Source organism: Dasypus novemcinctus, chromosome 3 (genome assembly GCF_030445035.2).
Source record: "Dasypus novemcinctus isolate mDasNov1 chromosome 3, mDasNov1.1.hap2, whole genome shotgun sequence".
NCBI classification, from domain to species: domain Eukaryota; kingdom Metazoa; phylum Chordata; class Mammalia; order Cingulata; family Dasypodidae; genus Dasypus; species Dasypus novemcinctus.
In genome coordinates this window covers 8,602,653-8,627,165 of record NC_080675.1, presented here as the reverse complement: position 1 = coordinate 8,627,165, position 24,513 = coordinate 8,602,653, and positions in this window count along the sequence as shown.

The window sequence follows — 24,513 nt, the reverse complement described above, 5'->3', positions numbered from 1 at the left end:
TGTAAAAATATGGGAAAATTAGACAGAAGGCCTTATGTTTCTTGGGAATGAGATGAATCATATCAAATATTCAAGACTCTCTCCATGAATTATCTGTGATGTGGGCAGTAAAATAAATTGAATGTTAAATTATGAGGAAATTAAGAAAAGGATCTGATAGAACTTGGGAATAAAAATGGATTCTTTTTGCACATAAGTATAGAAACTATGGCTATACCTGAAGAATGTATATTTGTTTTTTCAGTTGGGTTATTCTCAACCGATCCCACTCCCAACATTCTACTGGATTCTTGAAAGTCATTATCTGTGCATTTACACTATTTTCAAAACATCTGCTGCTTGGGGGTTCAAGCTGTGCATTAGGGTTCCGAGAATTTCCAGAGAAATTTCAAAGCAGATCTCCCTTTGAATAACTCAGTAGGAAATGCAGTAGAAGCCTGCTCTTTTATGAGCATGCTTATAACTGTCCTGAACTGTTTGAAACCCAGTTCCTTTACAATTGCCTTGTCTTGCTATTCCCTTCTAAGCTATGCTTTTTTGCTATTTACATCTTTTTTTAAAGGATACTAGAGTCTAGCTGAGCCATGAGACCCAGTGTAGACAATTGAGGTATCCTCACTTAAAGCGAAGATGCTTTATTTCTAGTCGTGGACCACCTGCTGGAGGGGCTGAGTTGTCTGATCGTCTTTGGCACACCTTCATGTTCATCCCCAGTTCACATCCCATCACACGTGAAGGCAGGAATGGATGTACCCTCATGATTCATGACCTCTTCCTGAGTCTCTTACCCCAAGCCAGTCCACAAGCACTCACTGCCATCTGCTCAGGCTGGACCTTGGCTCTGGTCTTTGTGGCCCACCATGCTTACCAGCATCCTGATAAAACACAATACCGACTTCTCTCCCCTTCTTTTCTTCAATGCTTTTCGCAGCTGCCTTAGCCTGACCAGGTAAGCGTCATTCTCTTCCACTGTGCAAAAAAGCTGTAATCCATGTGGTACAGCAGTGCTCCAAAATGTAGTCATCAAATGCAATGATTGTACCACACTAATGAAAGAAGTTGTTGCTGTGGGAGGAGTGGGGGGTGTGGAGAGTGGGGTATATGGGAACTTCTCACATTTTCTAATGTAACATTTTGTGTGCTCTATATATCTTAAAAAAAAAAGAAAAGAAAAAGACAAAAAAAAATCACCAAAAAAAAAGCTTCGCATTTCAACAAGAGCCTCTCTTCCCTTCCCTCTTGGTTCAACCTGAGTCCTGATAGCATGGACTGGAGAAAAATTAAGAGATACATGTTGATAATATAATTAGTGTGAATATAAAATATAATTTGAATAATATGAATCTCATGGTTGATTTGGAATATTTTATATGGCATTAGTAAATGCTAAAATACAGGACATTTCCTTCCTTCCATATAAAGGCCAAATACTGAGGAAAACATAGCACATGGGGAAAAGAAAAGAAAAGAAAACAAGCAAGCAAGTAACACTGGTGAAATGAGGGGGGCGTGGGTCTTTTAGTCTAACCCCAGCCTTTTCATTAAGCAATGCTGATTTTGGACAATGCATGCTGTTGAGAGGCTCCAGATCACAGTAGAGTTTAAAACATTCTGGACTCTGCACTGAGGCCCAGGTTTGTGATCCTCCCTAATTTCTTGCAAGTCAAAACATAATAATGGGCACCAAGCGAAGTAATTTTGTTGGTGGAATGTGACAGCCTTGGAGCAGCTCTGAGGCTGCTGTGAGAGTAGACTTTGAGATGCAATGCAAGGGCTGCCTAGGATTGGGGCTGTCACCCACCACCCAGTCACTTTTGAGTCTGGCCCCTCCTTTGGCACAGTACAAGTGATCAGTAAAGTTGGTTAAGTTATTACGAATCACAGCTTATTTCTATTCTCCATGCTTCTATCTAAGTTCGTAAAAACAGAAGATAAAAAAGGACACAGTCCAGTCCCATGACCTGGGGTCAGTCATTGCTTCTTGGACTTCAGGTTCATCATCCATCAAACAAGAGGATGAGACCAAAGGCACTCAACATTCCTTTGCAGCTATAAAGTGACTCACTACTGTGTTCTTGTGATTCTCTGTAGCATTGATGCCAAAATCCAAATTGGGGTTAGCTTTTTCTAGCTAATAGAAAGCTGTGCAACTGCAATAAACATGGAAGATTTTTTTCCTTTCCCTGGGAAACAGACAAACTTCTAAAACTCCTCTTTGGCATGCACCTCTGGCAGGTGCTGCCTAATTTCACTGTTTTCCCCCCAAACCAGGAGAAAAAGTCTCTCTCTATTGAAATGCTAATGGAGGAGTAAAACTGCATAATAAGACTGCATCCCCTTTGGGTCTACATATAATTTACACATAAAATAAAATTACACATGGCCTTTTTCATAGCATATTTGTTTAATTATCTACCTTTTAGAAGGCTTTCTTTCTTCAATTAATTTTCAATATTTAAAAGAGGAATAAAATTGTCAGTTTATCTGTACACCTGATAATTAAATATAGTGTGGGGAATAATTACATTATCTAATAGTAGAAATTTGTCCAGTTCTAATAACTAACATTTAGCAAGGATTTTGCTAATTTTCATTCCTGCAGAATGCCCTTAGACTGTCTCTCTCTCCCTTTCTCCCTAAGGAAAGATCAAGGTGAGTGAGCATTAAACAGCCCTACCCTTTTATGACACTCTGGATCTGTTCTTTCCATGAGCTAGTGCAACAGGACTCTGTGCTCCGCAAAAATCCAATTTTGCAATTTTTGCTTGGATTCGGATGTTTCCTAAAAAACTGACCAGTTGGCTAACGTGTGAAACAATGAAAAAAAAAAATAGCAGTTGATGGAATTATTGCCCTTCAATTTTTAAAGTGGAGTCCTTGTTCACTTGTTTTGGGTGGGATATCCCACCATACTTCATACCTATGTCATCATAATCCTCATCATCATCCACACTTTTCAGACACTGGAGTTGTTTAACCTTTAACACCTGCCTGCATGTACACACATACACACACCTACATACACACACCTACATACACACACCTACAGTCGAGCAATTTTTATTTTTCTCTCATTTCCTGGACATTCCTGAGCTAAACTGGCACTGTTTTGAGCCATTCTTTATTAGTGTTATATTCTGAATTATTAACTGCCCTTTTTATTTAGACAGTGATTTTGCAATTTTCTCATTTCAGTTACACAGAAGTCACTAGAAGTAGGCTTCTAGGCAGATACCATAGGAGTTAAAATATTTTTCTAGGAAGCAGGCAGTGTGTCAATTCTTCTTGATAAACAAAGAACTGAGCCACAAACATAAGACAGCTGATAAAAGTTCCCCAACTCTCTTCCTCTTGGTGATGTCATAATAGTTGTTCTGACCTTTTACAGTTGTACATTAGATTTAGAAGTTTTTTGGTGTTTTTTTTTTTCTGCAACTAATTTAGTTCTCAGAGAAATTCCAGGAAATAAGTAATAGTTTCTTTATTTTAAAGATTATGAAATGATGGAGTTTAAAATTTAAACTAATTTGAAATATGATAAAACTAGGTATTTTTGTTTCTTAGGATTTTGAAGATGGTAGAAGCAAAGGGAACAGAGAAGCAGAGAACTTTGGGCCCCAGTCTAGACCAGTCCTGTCATAAAATATTATGGTAATATTATATATATATATATATATATATATATTTATATATATATATAAATAATGCAAAATTTCCCATTTTATCCATTTTTAAGTGTATGCTTCAGGGGACTCAATCACATTTACAGTGTTCTGATAGCATCACCCCTTCTGCTAACACAATTTTTTCATGACCCAAAACAGGAACTCTGTACCCATTAAGCTATAACTCCTCGTTGCCCCCTCCCCAGCCCCGGACACATATGACAAAATGCATGAACCTGGAACTTATCACGGAGAGCAAAAGAAGCCAGGTACAGTTGGACACATACCATACGGTTCCACATTACTTCTTCCTCAAATGTCATCATCTCGTGCTGCATCTTGGTTTACCGTTTTGTCTTTTGGACAGGTAAAATCACAGCCGCCTCGTGACTTTAAAGGAGAGAGCCAAGAAATGCCAAAGGCCTGCACTGCACTGGCAGTGTGTCAGTGCTGGAATTGGGGGACACAGAGAGGGCAGCAGTGATGTGCACCCCGGTGTTGCCTCAGGCCGGATCCGTCGGACAGGCCCGTGGTCCGATCCCACAGCTTTCCTGGCCACCCCGGTGCTCTCTTGCTCCCTGCATTGTTGTAAAGCAGTGGACAAGGCAGGGCATGGGCTGTCCTGTCCCAGCTGGTGCTCGGCTCGGCACAGCACTGACATCTCCAGGGTGCCACCTTGATGGCTGGAAGAAAGGGACCAAAGAGAAAAGAGTGTAAAGGGAGAGAGAGCCCAAGCTAATGGGAGGATACACTACAGGCATTTCATTTTGTTTTTTGGTTTTTGTAGTAAGAATTTTCTCTTCTAATAAGAAATCTGGAGGCAGCAGTTCCAGGGCTGATTCTGCTGCTTTTCAAAGTCATCAAGGACATGGGCTGCTCCACCTTTCTGCTGTGCCATAAGGACTGTGTGGAGAGGAGGTCCCCTATCCTCCCAAGGTGGCTTGAGCAGCTCCAAACAGCACCTTCTTTTGCAACAAGGTGCAAAAGCAGCATGAGAATTTTCCCCAGGAGAGTCCATTAGACTCTCCTCCTCTATCACTGGCCAGAAAGGAGACACATGGATACTTCCAACTGCAAAAGAAGCTGGGAAGAGAAGAGTCTGAAAGATTAGAGAAGCAGTCTTTGTCAGCCCATCAGAGCCCGGAGGGAAATGGTTTTGGGATTGTTGTCCTGTCCACCAGTATCTGCTACATTGATCTGATCAGAGCATCTTCTCTACCTGTCACGGTGGAGAGCATGTGACCTAGTCTGGGCCAATCGGTGCCCTTCCCTGAGGCTAATTAAAAACAAGAAAAAGAGACTCATGTGGATAAAGCTGTGAGCCCAGGGCTGCCAACACCCAAGGCTGCCAAGACTCTTGGAGAAAGCCCATTTGGTAGCATTGAAGCAGGGATGCAGAGAGAAAAGACAAGAGTGAAGGAGGGATGGCCTCAGCTGTCTCCAAGATCCAGGTTCTCGAGGTCCTTGTCCTTTCCTCTGCTGGGCTCCACGATCCGATCCCTCTTTTAGCTGTGGCTAATGTGACTTGGATTTCTGTCATTCATAACCCCTATGGAGGCACTACCATAATCCTCATGATTCTGTTGAGAAGGAGAGACTACATGACTTCCCCCAGTTTGTATGCTGGCAAGTGGCAGGTCTAAGATATAATAGAAACTTTCTACAGGACATAGTCCAATATGTGTGTGGGGGGTCTGATTAGTGGAAGGGAACATTGCAAAGGGGAGTAGGAGATGCAAATTGTCATCTGCCTCCCAGCACTTTTTGGCAGTGGAATCCATGCAAATCACTAGAAACCTTTAGTGCTTCCTCTCTGAAATGGAGATCATGGTATTTTACTTGCTTGAAACTGGAGTAGTAGAGATGGTGATAAGGGATGGGGTGGGGGCTGAGGTGGAAAACATTTTTCTAAGTTCCTTCTGACTCTAAGATTGTTGACACCATCATCATATTCATTTACTTTATTTCTGTTCCAGCTCTGCTAACCATCTCTGGTATATTTCTCAGGAGGCATCAAAATGTTCTACTTTTTGGAAAAAGACCTTGAATAAAAGGGGGAAATGGTAAAGACAAATGAGTTTATATAGCTAAGAGACTCCTAAATGAGTCAGGAGGTCTTCAGAATGGTAATGCTTATGCATATCTCAGCAGGATCTCATAGACAGCCAAAATAGATACTACCCCAAAGAGTGAGCTCCTGATGGTGATGGAGACACCCAGGTCTTATGGTCATGGCAGATGGCTCCAGAGTTTGGTGCCTTGCTAGTGGACCCTACTTTAGAGTTTGTGCTCCCAAGTGTGACAGAGTTGGACTCAGATGTGTCTTCTCTACATATGCCTTTTTTGTCCCTTTTATTGTCTTGCCCCTTTTATTGAACTGGGCGCTGGAGTTGGTAGGTGTTTGTCCAAGAGACTTGAATCTCTGGGCTGTCCATGTGCCAGCTAGACCCTGAGCCTCAGTGGAGTTGCAACACCTACTCTCCAGGTCATTGGACTCACCTAGGACAACCAACAAGGAGGCGAGGATAGACAAACACCACACCACACCAAGAAACCAAGAGAGTCTACAACTGCAAGCTGCCATCTCATATGCAAGCCATATGGGACTGAAGCTCCTCTCAATTAGAGGTAAAGTGAGCATCACCATCCCAGAATCCTCAGGATTGGGGAATGAACTAAGGACTAGAGTGGACTTACTGGTATTCTACTACAGATTTATTATGGTTCTAGCAATGGAAGAAATTATACCAATGATGTGGAGACAATAGCTGCTGGAAGTGCTGAAGTCAAGGAGCGGGAAAAAGAGGGGTAATATGGGGTATTTTTGGGACTTGGAATTGTCCTGAATGGCATTGCAAAGACAGATACAGGACATTATATATCCTGCCATAACCTACAGAATGGAGTGAAAGAGAGTGTAAACTACAATGTAGACTATAATCCATGTTGTGTAGAAATGCCCCAAAATGTGTTCATCAATTGCAATGAATGTACCACACTGATGAAATTCTTAATGTGGGAAAAGTAGGAGGTGTGGGGAGTGGGGCATATGGGAATCCCCTATGTATTTTTTAATGTAACATTTTATGTAATCTATGTATCTTTTAAAAATAAATTAAAAATATATTTAAAAAATTGAAAAATGTTCCACTTTCTTTCCTCCTAACCTAGCAAGCTCTTCTTGTGCCTACTGCCAGACCAGGTCCTATAAATTCCAGTTCAAGTTCTACCTCTTCATAATTGCATTGATTATGCTTTAGAGCAATCCAAGTATGCATCTAGAACTCTGGTACTTGGTTACTTTCCATGTTTGCTAATTGTTTCTTGTCAATTAATAATTTTTTAAAAATCTCAGCCTTGCTGAAGGAGACTAACAAAAAGTATCAGGACCTCACATTAGGGAAACTACTGATTTCCATTATGCAAATCAATACCAAACCAATGCCTCAGAATCATATAGTATTTTACTAGATTTATGGAATTCATGTATTCCTTTTAACTGCCTGGAGAACTGGTTATCTTCCACATTTTTAAAGATACGGCTTAGAAATGTTAAGTGCCTTATCCAAAGGCCCTTTTTTGGTGAGTGGAACTTGCTAGGTGGATGAGTTGGTGCTGGAGCCTTCAGAGTGAATATGGAGGACATTTTATCTTTCCTCCATCCTTCTCCTTCCTTCTTCCTCCCTCCCTTCCCTCTTTCCTTCCTTCCTTCCCTCTTCCTTTCACTGCATGGCAGACACTAATTTAGGAGCATTATTCAGACTGTTTCATCATTTCTGATAACCTGTCAACAAAAAGTTTGTTCTCCCATTTTACAGGAGAAGAGATCTGAAGAGCTGTAGTCTCAGGTACACAGTTGGGCATGGTTTTAAATCTCAGTGCTGTCAGACCACAAGGCTTGGTCTCTTTACACTATGTCATTTTTCTAGAGACAAGATGAGTGTATCCATCCATGCAGCCATTGTTTCAAGAGCCTACTTCTACTAGGCTCTGAGTTAGAACCTGAAACTCCAGAGACAACTAAGTCAGCTTTCCTCTTATTCCCAGGACCTCATGCTATCCCAGGGTTTAAGCCTGTGGGAACCACAGGAAGGGATCATCTCCCTCAGTGTGGTGAGTGCTGTAATGTGTGCATGTCCCCTGAGCAGGAAGAAGGTGGAAGGGAGAGCTCTGGGCCAAGAAAGACTTCACTAGGTGGGAGGCCCCTTCCTAGGGTAGGGTAGCTTGCTACTCCAAATGTAAAGGTCAATAAACTGTATCTCACAATACAGTCCTTTGTCCAAATTCAATAAGGAACCATGGGTTTGTGTAAGCTTGAATTCTTTATTGAGTCTAAAGCTAAATTTAAAGTCAGTATTCCATGCTAAAAAATCATGAGCTAAGGATATAAACTTGTTAAGGTCAACTGGTCTCACCCTCAGAGATTTGCATTTTTTGCGTCAAGACACAAGTGTACTTTCCAATGGCACACTTTAAATAGAATGGAGATGCTTGGGCCTGAGGAGTTCTGTTCCTAATCTTGGAGAGAGGAGTAAAGGGTAAGTCCTTCAGAACACATTGGTGGTGCTTATTGGGAAACTGAGAGAGGCAGCTGGGACTCCCAGTTTGAAGTTGGATGAAGGCTCAGTTTTGGGGAAGAGGCATTTGGAGAAAGTCTGGGAAGAAATTAGATTCCTGGCTATTTCCTTGTGGACAAATGGAATTTGCCAATGGTGCTGCTTCCTCCACTGAACTGCCTTGAACAAAATTAAAATTCAAGAGTGAACCCTTAAATGCCTACTTCCAGTTGATTTGGCCTGAGTAACATATCGGTGAAAATTGCATTTTAAGATTTCCTTTTGTTAAGAGTAAATAGCCAAGAATATTTGGCTCCTCAGGTTCTTCCATTAAAAGCCCATCTAAAGTCAATTGCTTTATTAACTCACATGAAAATTAATTTTTTTCCAAAGGGGAGTTATCACTGTATAATTTTCCATGGTCTAGCGTTTGCTTTAGAGTCAAACCTTCTCCTGAAGGTTGAGCTTAGCCACATTATCGCAACAACTCTAAGACTGGTCCTGAGTTCTAATTTTGTGAATGTAACTCTATTTCCCCTGGTTTTCTTCTGATCTAGGACTTCACTCATTCCTATGTTAATTTCTTAATCCTTTAATTCATTCACTAATTTATTTTTCCACTCACTTATTCAACAGATATTGTCATAGTCCATCCCACACTGGGGCACACATTTGAATAAAAAATATTCCCAGCCCAGGTGCAGCTCACAGGGAGAGGAGCAGACTGGTCACTCATTCCATGAGTGACATGGAAAGGTCGGTGAACAGGGCCTTCTTCTCAGAAGGGCCACAGGTGAGAAGAGTAGCTTTAGGTTACCCTTCAAAATGTGCAATGAACCTCTAGAATTTTGTAATCTAAAGGAGTCCATGTGCCCCTCTAAATCCACACTTTGAGGAGCACTAGAGAACACACAATGTGGCGTGAAATTATCTGGGATTAGCCAAAGTTTCCGATGGTGTGTGACTGAGCAAATGGCTTCCCTTGCAGAGGCTCACATTCTTGGTCTGAAACGAGAGCCGGTTGACCTGGGCCATCTCTAAAGTTCTCTCCTCACCCAAACATCTATGCCTCCTGATGTAGCTTTGGATACAGAGGCCAAGACACAGCTGGGAACACATCATCTGTACCAGGGCTTTGTTAAGGTTTCATTACTCATTTCAAATTCCCAATTCGGTTTTGTTTTATGTGCTTGTTTATTTAAACCCTCCCTCCTAACTCCCCAACTCTCTCCTCCTCTCCTCTTTCAACCCAAATAAACTGGTAACCAGTAAATTATTTAAATTCTCTACTTCTGACCTCAGGAGAGAAGCCACAGGATGGAGAAGAGGTCCAGTTCTTCAGCAGCCTCAGAGATCAGGATTTAGGGGATGAGCTCCACGTTTCTGGTGGACCTCAGACCATCTCCATCATAGGACTTAGCCCTCTGGACTGTGACCCTCCAATTGTCCAGCATCTTCATTTGACTGTGGGCAGCTTGAGGACAAGGAGCATGTTGCTGGGATTCTATAGGAGCACAGTGCTTTGCTCATGTAGGTGGTCAATGAATATTAATTGAATTAATTAATTTAAAAATTATGCCAATTTAAATAAGACCTGAATCCTGAGGTCTATTCAGATTTCTCAAGGCCACCAATAGTATTCACCTCTTTTTTTTTTCTAAACTGGAAGAATAAATGGAAAGGGCAAGAAAGCAGGGTAAAAAGAAAGGAAAGTAATCACTGGAGACTAAAGAGGAAGTAAAGAGGGTAAGAGACTGAAGTGGTTGGAAATGGAAAGAAAAAGAAGGCACTACAGAAAGACGGTGCGAAGAAGTAGTCACATTGATTGTGAGCATTGTGATTCACAACAGCCTTAGAATGGAGAAGTCAGTGTACTGTGAAAGGAAAACTTGAAAGTGGCAAAACATTAGGGAGAAGCACAGCCAAGTCAGATAAGTTAAGACGTTTGCTAACAAACACATCCAATCATGTGCTTTGGGAAAAAGAGGAAAAACATTATTTAAACAATAAGGTTCTCGGTTTTAATTTTTGAGGCAGTCCTTCACTCTTAGAGGCATAGAAAAGATTGAGCTGAAAAAGACCTTAGAGAAGATTCCCACATTGAAAATATTTCCTGTTTAAGTAATAGTTGTGGTTACTATTATGTAAGCACTTACTCTGTGTCAACAACTCTGTGCTGGAAAGGAAAGTCTTCAAATTAATTAATTTTGTCTTTAGGCAAAACTCACTAATAACATTTCCCATTTTTGTTCAGACTGGGGCAAATTTCACCCTGGACTTCTGACATTCTTTCTCAGACCCATGTTCAGAACTAGTGGAAAATAACATGTTGGTAGAATTTCACAAAACCCTCTAGTACAAATTGTATTAATTGATCTTAACACTAACTTTCTACTATTTTATTCCTCTTTCCTAGATAAAGTAAATTAGCCTTTGAGAGATGCAATAATTTCCCAAGTCGTTTCTAAGTTTCAAATAGTAGAACCTTTCCTGGAACTCAAGATTTGGTGTCAAATCTCCAACTCATTCCACTTTACCACTACCTCTGAGTACTGGTGGTCTCACCACAGCTGCACATTGGAGTCACTTGACAATCTGTGAAACAATGGCTGTGTTAGTCACACTCTCAGATTTTGACTTAATTGGTCCAGGCTGAAGGTAAGCAGATGTGTGTTCAGTTCCCCATGTTTCTGATAAAATTTAAATTGTGAAAATGAATGTGCCCTGTGTATGTGCAAAGTGGCAGCCACCTGATGGATATTGACTCATGCAGGCAGAGAGGTTTCACCCAGATGGGCTCTCCAGGACCAAGAACTGCTGATCCCCAGCACAGGAGCTCAGCTGGCCACCCTCAGTGCCAACTCTCTTGGTGACTCACCTCCTTTGGAGAGTAGCCCCATCCAATGGCTGATCAGTGCAGGAGATATAAATAAGCTTCTCTCCTGCCCTGGCTTGGACAATTGTAGAGTGACCATTCCAGCTTCAGAACTCCCCATGGGGTCAGTTGAGTCCTTTTTGTGAATGCACAGCAGCCCAGCTTCTCACTCTACTCCTTCCTGTGCTTCTGCCCCTCCACAGCTAATAAACTCTTTGCAGGCAAGTCTCTGCCTCTGAGATGGTTTCAGGAATTTCACCTCTGCATTCACTCCTTTTGGTCCTCCCCAGCCATCCACAATCACAACACCTACAGTTTCACCATAAAGAGTCATTTCTTCCATTATAAAACTTTGTCAAAAGCAAACCATTACTATCTCTGGACACAGCTGCCCTACAAAGATCTGCTTTGCTGATGGAAGCCCTGGTTCTACTGCTATCATTTCTGAACCACAGAGGTCTTCCAAAGACTAATGGGTGGATTCATAGTCTATTAGAATGTTAAGGCATTTTTCAGCATGTATTAGTCAGCCAAAGGGGTGCTGATGCAGCATACCAGAAATATGTTGGCTTTATAAAAGGGGATTTATTTGGAGTAGAAACTTATAGTTACCAGGCCATAAACTGTAAGCTACTTCCCTCACCAAAGTCTGTTGCCATGTGTTGGAGCAAGATGGCTGCTGACATCAGCAAGGGGTCAGCCTTCTTTTTCTTCTTATGGGTCTGTGGTCCCAGCTTCTTCTAATCTAAGCTCTAGTCTCATATCTCTCCTGAGGCTCATCTCCGGGCTCAGCTGCTCTGGTCTCTTCACAAGGTCAGCTACAGGTCATTGGGCTGTCTCTTCCATGTCTGTGGAGCCATCTCTATTCCTCTGTGTTCTCCTGTGTATTTACTTCCCAGGGCTCTAGCATCCAAAACTCCAACTAATTCTTCTGCTGTGTAGTTTTCTCACACTCTACTGATGTAGCTCGATCAAAGTCTTAATCATTATTTAATCAAGTAAAAGTGAAACCTCAGAACTTAATGCAATCTAATACACCCAGAAGAACAGACCAGGTTATAAACATAATCCAATATCCATTTTTGGAATTCATAAATAATACTAAGCTGCTACACAGCCTCTCAGAGAATGCTTTTCTTTCACACTTGATGAAACTAAGGCCCATAGAGGGACAGAGAAGTGACTTACCTAAGGTCAAGGGCAGGGGCAGGAACAGAGCCAGGCCCCTGCCTCCCAGTCATCTCTCCTCTATGCCAAGTTTGGGGCTGCCGCCACAAACTTGGTGACTTAAAACAATAGAAATGTATTCTCTCATGGTTTTGGAGGCCAGAGGTCCAAAATGAGGGTGTCAGCTGGCTTGGTTTCTTCTTGAGTCTCAGAGGGAGAATCCGTCCCATGCCTCTCTCCTTTCTTCTGGTGGCTGCCAGCAAGCCTGAGCACCCCAGACTTGCAGATGCATCTTCTCAGTCTCTGCCTCCACTTTCACACCACCTTCTTCACAGTCTCTGTGCCTTCTTCTCTCTCTCATAAGGACACTTGTCCTTGGATTTAAGGCTCATCCTAAATCCAGCAGGATCACATCTCGAGAAACTTATTTACATCGGCCAAGATCCTTTTTCAAATAAGGTCAGTTTCACAGGTTCTGGGGGTTAGGACTTGGACATATCTTCTGGAGGACTGCTAGTTGTCCCACTATACTCCTTCCTAAGCCACCACAACCTGTCCCAGACTCCTGCCAGTGCCTTTACTTTTGGCATTGATTTAGCATCCATTTTCTTCCTGTTTCCATTTTTTTCTGATCATTCAGCTTCAAGGTGTTTAAGAAGGCTTAATTTTGTCTGGATTCTATAAGGAATGTCCATGTGATATTATTCCTGGAACTGAAATTCCAAGTCCTTTACAGAGCAGAGAGTAAAGTCCACCCAGACCTAAAAAACATAGGATTCTTTCCCCATACGCTTTGTAAGGATGTGGGAAAATCATGTGCACTCAGCTGGTCCCAGTTTTTCTTTATGCAGTCTAGCCTTCCTTTAAAAACCATGCAGAATATGCAAATAATGCCACTGCAGGATCCTGTAGTACATCACCCAGGCCTGCCTTGGAGCCAGGAAGTCATGCTTTCCTGGGGTCTGCAAATTTATAGGCAGATGGGCTGCCCTGGACCTCCGCCATCATCTTGCTGATGTTAAATGTCCTGGGAACAGTCAGGGCTCTGGCTTTGTGAGCAGCACGTCTCCTTTGGGTGTTCAACTCTTACTCCCCAAGTCCAGGAGGAAACTTGGACTGGGCCCTGGGGTGTGATCTCTTGGTTTTCAGTTTCAGAATTCCTGTCATGGTCTCAGCACCAGGATTTTTCTCCAAAGACTTATGTACTTACAAGTCTTTCTTCCCCTCTTAATTTGCCTGGAGCCAGGCTTTCATCTAGACTTTTAGCCAAGAGGCACCTGCTGAAATATTCATCAGCAGAAATTGTGCCACATGGGTGCTTTTTCCTATTTGTCCAGTTCTATGTCATTGGAACAAGGGTGAGGCAAGTGGAAATTGAGTTTGACACCAGAGAATGAAATTCACTCAGAACTCTAGGTAAGAGGCAATTAACCCTCTTCATAGGAAGCTCAGTGCTAAGATAGACCTGTTCAGCCATTTCTCCACTAGCCCATGGATTGGTTGTTCCTTCTATACACTTTATACTTTCTATACACTTTACTGAATGCCTACTGTGCATGAAGCCCAATGCCAGGTCCTGGACATACCCAGAGGAATGCAATTTAGTCCCTGCTCACCAAGGCTCACTGTCTAATTAAGTATGGTACGTTGAATCATGTACCCCCAGAAATACATGTGCTCAATCTTAATCTGCTTCTGTGGATGTGAATCCATTGTAAATAGGACCTTCGGAAGATGTTATTTTAATTTAAGGTGTGGCCCAACTGACCCAGAATGGGTCTTAATCCTATTACTGGAGCTTATAGAGATGACCACAGAGAAAGGAATAGAACCTGGGAGAGAAAGGAGAAGAGAAGCTGACACTATACGAATTGCCACGAGACGGAAAAGTCAAAGACCAAGGATCCTTGCAGCCATGCTGATAATGCAAGTTTGGACTTCTCCTAACCTCAAAATCATCAGCCAATAAATGCCCATTGTTTAAGCCAACTCATTTCATGATATCCATGATCATAGCTGGAAAACTAAAACATGAGGGAGAACTGACTGGGATACAGGTAACTGTAAAATAATCATGGCACATGTAATTATGGAAATAGATGCACAGGAACACAGAGCATAACTCAGATTTAGGGACAGCAAGGGGTGATGAATATAGTTTCCTGGAGACAAAGAACCCTAGGCCAATTCTTTTAATAAATTTTATTTTCTTATTTTCACTTACACCCTCTCCATATTGACCAACCATACACTACCTTCTCCTACTTCCTCCATTGCCTTGTAACCATTAATCTATTTTGTGTGGGTTTGACACTTCTAGTCATCTCTTCTAAGTCATCATACAATATTATTTGTCTTTCAATGTCTTTCTTACTACACTGAGCCTTATGTTTTCAAGGTTCTCCCGTGTTCCAGCATCTCCAAACTAATTCTTTCTTAGGACTGAATGATATTCCATTGTGTGTTTGTACCACATTTTGCTTATCCTTTCATTTGTTGGTGGACACTTGGGTTGTTTCCACCCTTGGGCTATTGTGAATGAAGCTGCTATAAACATTAATGTGCAAGTATCTTTTTTGTGACCTGGTTTTCACTTTCTTTGCATTCCTAGAAGAGGGAATGTCAGGTCATATGGTAATCCATATTTACTGTGGTGAGGAATTGCTGTATTGCTTTCCACAGTGATTGCACCATTTTACTTTCCTACCAAAAATGCATCAGAGTTCCAGTTTCTCTGTATTCCTTCTACTGCTTGTTATTTTGCATTTTTGAAAAACAAGTCATCCCATGGGTGTGAAGTTATACCTCAGTGTGGTTTTGATTTGCATTTCCCTCATAGCTAATGATGTTGAGCATGTTTTAATATGCATATTGCCCATTTGTATAAATTTTTTTTGGAATATCATTTATTCAAGCTGATTCTTGAGGGCTAATATGAGTTTTATTGCTGAAGAGAAATTGGGTGGCAGGGCACAGTTTGGGGAGTGGTAGGAAGACTAACAGTACCTCTGGACAGAATCAATGGCAGACACAAAGGTGTGGAAGTAACCTGAAACAGCATCATGTATGCAACTAAGTTCAACTCTGCAATGCTGAGGAATAAAATTTTATTAAATGGTGAGAGATCTGGCAAAAGAAGTAGCCTGAGTCAGTTAAGGCTTGTTTGCATGTTAAGGAGCTTGATCTTTATCCTATATTCCTTGGAGGAGCTGTAGTTGAAGGGCTGTAAGCCAGAGGGGTAGCATGGTTAGATTTTTGCTATGAAAATATTATGCAAGTTTCGGTAGGAGAATATATTGGGAAAAGAAGATCACTTGGGAGGTTGTTAACGATCAGCAAGAAATGATGAAGTGTGAACAATGCAGAGGTAGTGAGGAAACACTGAGGAGAGAGATTCGAGAATCTTGGACAGAAATTTCTCAATTCAGTTCAATAAGCATGTACTGATCTCCTTCTATTTGCCGGGTGCTATTCTAGGTAAGAGTGGAGAGCACCAAAATCCATGTCAGAGTCCATTTTTTTCCATGCAATTTAATTTCAAAAGTGAATTTAGTGGCCTTACCTAGTTTCAAAGGAGAACTTGATGATTATCATTGGGTTCAAAAAAATGCAAAGGGTCTATATTGATCTTCCACCAAAGGCAAAGATTTGGGAGCAGAGAATCAATTCTTTTAACTTTCATTCAGTGGGCACCATATTTCTGAAAGAAAGATCCACTCTGCACATGGTCCTCAAATGAGATTTCTGGTTGGGATTTTAGATCTCCTGTGATGAAGGCATGACGGGATCAAGTCAAACCACAGCAAAGACCCTGCAGATCCAACTCAGCACCGCTTGTCTTTTTTTTTTTATATTCCCAGCCCACTGAAGAAGGCCAGCTGACATCCCAGGCAACCTTTTAACAGAGGAAATCACCGGTTCCCGTGAGCTCAACAATGTTAGCATTTATAGAGGAGTACGTTTTTTAACATTTTTCTACACAGTGGAATGAAGCAGGGCCTGATTTCCAGCTTGCCCCCGTAGGCAGTCTCTTGTGTGTGTGTGTGTTGCCTGTGCCACGTAGACAGAAAAGCACATCTGAATTTTACTTGGAGCTAAATCACTGTGAATGTTCCTAGCTGGAGACAGCGGGACAGCAATAGTGTACTGGGAGACCTGGCACGGTAAACAAGAGTTTGGAAGTTGCTTCTGCAGAGTTGAAATATATACATATGCAACACCTGTGTACGCCCAGTGGTAGCTGAGAAGGGAAAAGGAAGTCACTTGAATTTTGAGACAGGTTTTGTTTCTGTTACTCATTCACAGTGTCCATGTCTTTATGACCTAGTTTCTTCATCTGTAAAATGAGGATAATTATATTTATGACTAAAACACTGGGAGTTCTCTGGATGGATGGGAATACATGATCGGGAGGAAGGAATTTTATGATGAACTATAAAAAACATGCATTATTGGGCACCCAGACACACACTCATCCTAGAGTCAGATTATTTCATTGGTGGGCAATGGATGAAAAATGCTGATAGAAACTCTACTGAAGTGCAAGTTGCAGTTGCTGTTTGTGCAAAGGGATACATTTTAAGATATGTTGACATGGCTGGTTGCCTGTGGAATTCTTACCAGCCTAATCCCAAACAGAGATCGCATGGTATAGCATGGTTGGATGAAAACTTGCTTCTGGACAGTGCCACTGGTAAAGATGAGTGAAGCCCTCAGCTTTTTGAATCTCTGCTTGAGATCAGTAGTGTCTCCTGCCCAGGTGGAGGCTGCAGGTTTTCTATAAAAAACTTCTGTGTTCACTCCCTCATTGTATTTGTTTATGTGTTGCTACATAACAAGTTACCACAAATTTAGCAGCTTGGAAACCATCCAAATTTATTATCTCACAGTTTCTTTGAGTCAGGAGTCTGGGCTCGGCTTACCTGTGTTACCTGCTCAGGATTCCACAAGCTGAAATCAAGGTGTGAACCAGAAGGTGAATCTCTCTCAGACTTAACTATAAATGTAACCCACTCAAGAGGGGGTGACTGGACAGTATTCCCAAGTCGCCCCATGCACACTCAAGGGGTAGGGTTATGCAGGCTGTGTACTCCAGGGGGTGGTAATTTGGGGGCCATCTTAGAATTCTCCCTGCCTCACCTGTCATTCCTGGTGGCAATAGGACTCCTCCCTCAGCTCAGGGATCTGATCACATTTTAGAGAAGGAGTGATTTTGACTTGGATTCAGGAGGATGAGTAGGAGTTATAGTTGAAAAGGAAAAGAAGTCCATTCAGAGTCTTCACTCCTGCTGTTCTCTTTTTGGGTCTATTTCTTCTGCTGGAAACATAGTGGCATTGAGAGTCTTCATTTTTCATGTTTTGTGCATATGAGTTTTATTGCCCTAAAAATCTCAAATCTTATAATGTCCCTAGAAAAAGGCAAATGAAGGAAAAAGTAAACTCACCTTCCTCCATAACAAGAGGAGTATTTTATATAACATATAGTATTCTAATGCTGTAACAAGTATTCTAATGCTTTAATGTGTGTGCAAGTGCCCTGATATGCTTGCAAAAAAATGTGGATTCCTGAGTCCCATCTCAGGATGTGATAGTCAAGGTTTCTACATTTTAACAAGTCTTGAGATATTTGTAACGAAGGTGATACAAGGGTAATGCTTGAGAGACAATGGCTTAAGATTTCCCTGAGCTCTTTTGCAAACATTTTCAAATATTTCCACTTTTTCTTCACTGATTTACTTGATAGGATATGATGCTCACGATACAGATGGGCCAACCAAGGCATAGAAAGTTACCGGCTAAAATCGCTGAACAAATATATGATAAGAGGTGGAGGACAAATTCAGATGTTCTCCTTCAAAGCTCAAATTTTCACTTTACTGACTCTTAAGGCATGATTTATAGATGTGGGTATTGACTGGATCTATTTTCAACTGCTGTTTGGTTTTCTTTCTTTCCTTATTTCTCTTTCTCTCTTTCTTTATTCCTCTCTCTTCTCTATCTCTCTCTTCTCTCTCCTCTCTCCCTCTCTCCCTCTCTCTGTCCATCTCTCCCTGTCTCCCTCTCTCTCTCCCTCTCTCTCTCTCTCTTCCTTTTTTTGGTTACTTCATTTCCTTAATATTTATACAACCTGGACCAAGGACTGCCTTTGCTTGCCTTCCTGTAAAAAGCCCTGTGGAATTCACATTAGCACTTCCATAAAAGTCATAAAGGCTCAGCAAACTACTCAGAGTTTAAATATGGAAGTAGAAACCCTAATCACAATTTAATATAACTAAATATGTACATACTTTATGGTCAATCATCCAGACCATTTACAGGGTCCCTTGGCTTTGAAATTACTAAATCTCAAATGGTGCCGTAGATGAGCCTTGCCTGACATGACATATATTGAAATAGACTGTGGAGTGATCACTTAGGGATGAAAACCTCACTACGGTCTTAGTGAACCAAAGCTAAGAGGCAAATTATTCAATTACAGTAAATTTACAGTAGCTTAATATTTGATAAAAGTGGTTCTTCCATCATCAGAGCATCTTATTGAAAACCCTTGAGCAGAAAAATAGCGCCGGAAACTCTTAAGATGTTTTAACCACTTATTAAGAAAATTCATCTAGCTTGATCTTTTGAGCAGTTCGGTTTGAATACCTTCCCTCCCTCCCTTCCTCCCTCCTCCTTCTTCCCTCTCCCTCCCTCTCTCTTTCTTTCTAATTATTCGGTCCTTTTTCAATGCACCCATGGCCTCAGAAATCAACCTGCTAATTTTTCTATTTCAAGGGGGTGGGGGTGGCAGCAGAGCACACAGCGACACCCACTGGGGAAGAGGCTGCATGGGACTGAGTGAACCTGGCCTAGTGAGAGGGCTAAGGGGTCTGCCTTTGGACTTGAAGTGTGATCTCCATTCCTGAGGTCCGCCTTTAGGGTATCTACATAGCAAGGGGGCAAAGCACTGCTTTGTGAGGGAGTGAGCTGCCAGTCACTGGACATGTTCAAGGAGAAGCCCCTGTTTGCCAAGAAAAACCTCTGAAGAAGTGCTTCCTCGATTTTAACGTGTGGATGAGTCACCTGGAGATTTATTTGGTTAAGAAGCAGATTCTACTTTGACCTGAGATTCTGCGTTTCTGGCAAGGTCTGGGGAGCTGGATGCCCAGTGGCTGGTCTGCAGACTGCTTTGTGAGTCCAAGGAGCTGGAGGATGCTACTCACCGCTCCCTTCCTGGATTAGGAATGTTTAAAAAGTGGACTACCTGACGTGGCACCTGGCTTGCAAAACAATGTATTATAACAGCACAGCCCTGGCGGGGCTCCAACGTGGAGCCCAATTTCTAGCTGCATGGTGCGGAGGAATTTGTTTATGCAATTTGAGAACATTCTGTCGCACTTGATTTGAGGAGCACAACTGAGCCCCAACCCAATTCTGGCCTGTTAGATTGAGGGACCCTTGGGGAAGTTCACTTGCTGTCTGGGTTCCTTCAGTGGGTGCATTAGAATACAAGAGTCTGCAAGGCAGCTCTCCTTAGAGTCATCACCATATAAATAAATATTCCCTCTGCCCAAACCCCTTCCCTGTCAAGCAACACCCGCTGGGAATGTTGATTTTTCTAACTTCCAGAACCAGAGCGCGACTTTTTAATCTGGGTTTAGTTAAACTTCCCCTACTGCTCAGGCGCTTGTCGTCAAATATAAAAGAAGAGAAGAGAGGGGGTGGAAATGCTAATTAGGCCCTGTCACAATGCCAGCTACTGTTGTGAGAATTCACAGTATGCAAATCAGATTAAACCCACCCTGAGCTTCTCGGGCTGCAAGGACAAGGGCGGGGGATTGGATTGACAATCTCAGGGTGAAAAGGTAAAAGCGGAGCCTCGTCCCCTCCCCCATTTGTCTCCGGAGCACCCTAACTGAGAGGCATCCTGAGGAAACGCAGATTCACAGCAGATGAGTGTGTGTGTGTGTGTTTAAATGAAACCCTTTCTGCTCCCCAATGTTGCAGCTGTATTCAGAGTAAACGTGAGCTAAATGGCTTTAAACACACGCATGCACACACACACGTACGGCCACCATTCAGCTCAGTATAAATGTCACAGCGTCAAATACCAAATGCAGAGAATTATTAACGTAAGTGGCCTCCTATAATAAAGCTCATTATTAATAGGCCTATTAGCCCCACATTCATTTGAACTGACAGCAACTTCTTTTCTGCAGCAGCTGTTTGTTCCCTTTTTACATCGAAGACCCCTTCTGACACCTCAACATATATTAAGCGGGGGAGGCCGAGGTGGGGAGATGGCAGGGAGGCAGTGATGGAGGTAATGTAGATTATTGAAAAAGAGGAAGAGAGGCAGGGAGTTACTATTTATTGAGCACACGTTTGAAATAATGGTGAGCATTAGCAAGCATATATCAAGTGTAAGCTTGCTGTGTGTATTATTTTGTCTAATCCTTAGAACAACCTTATATAATGTTATCAGATGAAATACAGGCTCACCAGTTTTGAATTTCAGGAAAACATTTATTTTAGCATAAGCATGTCCCAAACGGTACGTGGGTCATCCTTACACTAAAAATTATTCGTTGTTTATCTGAAATTCAAATTTAGCTTTTTTTTTTTTTTTGGCTAAATTTGTAACAAGTTCTATTATTGCCCACATTTTACCAATAAAGATACTGAGGCTTAAAAGGGTAAAGCAATTTATCCAAGGTCAGACTCCAGGTTAGGGTTAGAGTCTTTAACCTTGAATGTGATTTATCCCAAAGCTTGCTCTCCCACCACCGTTCATTGTAGACTTCCACTCGTGTGCAATTATGACACTCACAGCTCACGTGCACAGCTCATACGTGTGTTTCATTCATTTTCCCAGAGTTTTTTGAAGTTGCTCTTTTTGTCCCCATTTTGGCAATGAAATTGAAGTTATGAGCTGTGAAGTGACAGCAGAGACTCATTTTGGTCATTTGTTGAACATTTATGGAGCACCTACTCTATACCAAGTACTCTACACTGGGGATATAAAACCAGACACAGGTTCAGTCCCCGAACCTTACGAATACGGGAAACAAAACCAGGCAGGTATACAAATCAGATAAATGAAATGTATCATGGGATAAATGCTGTAACTGCTCCCCCAAACTGTTAAGTCAGACTGCAGTACAGCAGCTCCCCATTTGCAAAGAGGGTTCCTGTGCCATGCCGCATTCTCTTCCAAGCCACCGCGGGAGCAGCTTGGGCTCGTGGAGGTGGCCACTGCGCTCACCTACAGCTTCCTATGTTTCCCCGTGCCATCGGACTGGGTCCTGTCACACCTGGAGAATGAATGACATTGCAAGGACATAATATGTCCTACCATAACCCACTGAATGGACTGAGAGAGAGAGTAAACTACAAGGTAAACCATAATCCATGCAGTGTAGCAGTGCTCCAAAAGGTACTCATCAAATGCAACGGATGTGTCACACTAATGAAAGAAGTTGTTGATGTGGGAGGAGTGGGGGGTGTGGGGAGTGGGGTATGTGGGAACCTCCTATATTTTTTAATGTAACATTTTGTGTGATCTATGTACCTTTAAAAAATAGATAATAAAAAATAGTAAAAAATAAAAGTATTCACTTACTGAACCTGAAAAAAAAAAAAAAAGAAGGGGGAGTGAAGGGGCCTTCCTTTCCTCACCCCGTGACTCGACACCCCCCGCCCCAAGCCCGTTCTGACCATAGCCTTGCATTCCTGGGTCAACTTGCCTGGATTGTGTCCTGCAATTACAGTGACCACGTCTATACCCATGACCTCTCCATGTCTCCACGGTGACATCTGGGACCACGTATATCATTTAGAAGGCCCTGCTCCGTGGGGTCCCCAACTGTAGCAATAAAGTCTATTTAAACCTTGGAAAAAAATCATTTAGGTAGCCCAGAATGAGTATTAAAGGAAACCCTGCATTACTGAATATTAAAAAAAGTCATATTTTCTGCTTAAAATTATTATAAAAGGCAAAGCCCTGGGGGAATGAATCATAAGTGAAAAATATGAGAAATTTAATAAATGGGCATTTGCAGAGACCAATTTCATATCACACAGAAAATGGCATGAAAAAATGGCTGTCCCTTCAGTCATCATTCTCAGTCCAGGTTTGAATAATCGGGGGCAAATTGACATTCATTTAACCAATATTTTTGAAGCACCCAGTATATGCTAAGCCCTATAACAAGAAAGCCCATACCCTTCTGTTAGGAAGTTCACAGCCATTATGTTCCTTCTCTGACCCACATTTTCCTAATCTCTAAAATGAGAACAGGATTTACCTCAAATGACTATTTTGAATATAAAATGAGTTGATATACATAACATTATTAAATTGAGTAAGTGCTCAATAAATATTAGCTCTCATTAATATTTGTTAGAAGCTGGGAGAAACATCTGGGGAAATAATGACAATACATTACATTGTGATAAGGGATCAACTGGGGCCAGACACATGGCATGTGGACTAGTAGAGTCAGTTCTCCTGACAAGGTGCTAGAGACCAAAAGGAGACCTCACAGAAGACAAGGTGGGTGGCCTTTCCCTGAAAGACAGGAAAAAAGGGCCTCTCAGGCTGAACATGATCTAACATGTATTGAGAACCTACCGAGTGCTAATCCTTGCAAGAACCATATAAGGTAGGTAGTGTTTCCACACAGAAGAAAGAAACCCAGGTTGAATATTGCAGACCTAGGTGTAGACCACAGGGTGTAGTTCTGAGCCCTTCCTCCTAATCATACTTTCTTAGCGAGAATGATGGGTGCTCGGGAGCCTCCGTGACAGTGGAAAGGAAAGGGTGGCTGGATGGTGGGAAGGTGCTAGAGCAAGGATTGCTTTGCTGCTCACCTCAGCAGGTTGACTGTGAAGAGCTTATATCAGGGCAATGAGTTAGCCAAGGTTGGGTTGTGGGCAGAAGCCTAATGGAAAGGATGATAATGCTTTGGATTGAGAAAGATTAAGAGAGATTGAAGCACATATACACACAAATGTACATACACATCTACTTACTGAAAGAGAGGGGGAAAGAAAATGGATACACGGTTTTCCAGTCAAGTCTTCTTTGTATAGCTTGGAATTCCAGCACTTTGCTAAATGCCTCTGAATTTTGTTAACAAAATGATGAGCTTATGATTCAAAGGGTAACAGGTTTCCAAACTCTCATATAAGAGTTGTTGAAGTTCTAGAAACCATTTCTTTTTGTTAAGTTGCTGAGATTCTCCACTTTCTACCACTAAATTACGTGTAGCCTTATTTCACTAAAGTGATCTGTGAAGATAAAGAGATCAGGAATAATAAGTTGGAAACCCCAAGCCCACTCATCATTAGTCATGTACTCAACTACTCATCTATTAAACCAACACCCTATCCATTTATCTTTCCATCTTCGAATTATCCAACCATTCAACTTTCTGTATAACCACATTTATATCCAAGTTTCCATTCACCCATCCATCCTTCCATCCATCCACCTATTTCCTTTCATTCAACACGTGCTTACTGAGTATCTATTATGTGCAAGTATAGTACAGGATTGGCTGAATAGTCTATTTCACACAGGAATCCCCAGCTCACTAAGGGAAACAAGTAAGTAGACAGCCACATTAGAGTTCCTTGAGAAGAGTTCAGCCACAAAATCCTGAGACAGAACAAGGCAAGTATTGACCAACTCTAGGCCATAAAGAAGACTTTAGTTTTCTGTGCAAAGGGACTTGGTAGCCCAAAAAGTTTTAGAACTACATCAGCAAATGTAAGATGACTGAAGGCGTTCACTTTACTTGACATCCTTCCCTCCTGTCCAAATCTCAACTGTTTTCAGGGGCAAACGTCTTTACTACACCAAACCATTTCAGAGTCACCAACGCAGCAGGTTCTAATGAAAAGAGAGCATTTCTCAACTCCTTGTACTCTACCCATTTTTTTGGAGAAAATAATTTACTTCTCCTGGGACTCTACTTACCAATGCATGCCTATTCAGCAGTGAAATGCTTAAGAGGCAGTTTCCTTGAGACCGTTCTTCCGACTTGGAAAGGTAGGAGGTAGGAGGTAGGGGAGGGGAGCTATTATTTGGCCTGCACGTGATTTATTAGCCAGGTCTGCACATTCTAGCTAGAAGTGAGAGGGTCATTTCACTTAGTTTGTTGGTGAAAAGTGCAGGCTATGACTACAAGCGTGAGACATGGAACTGGAGCCAACATGCCTAGAAATTATTGCAGGTGAGAGCAAGAAGCACCTATCAAATATCTAA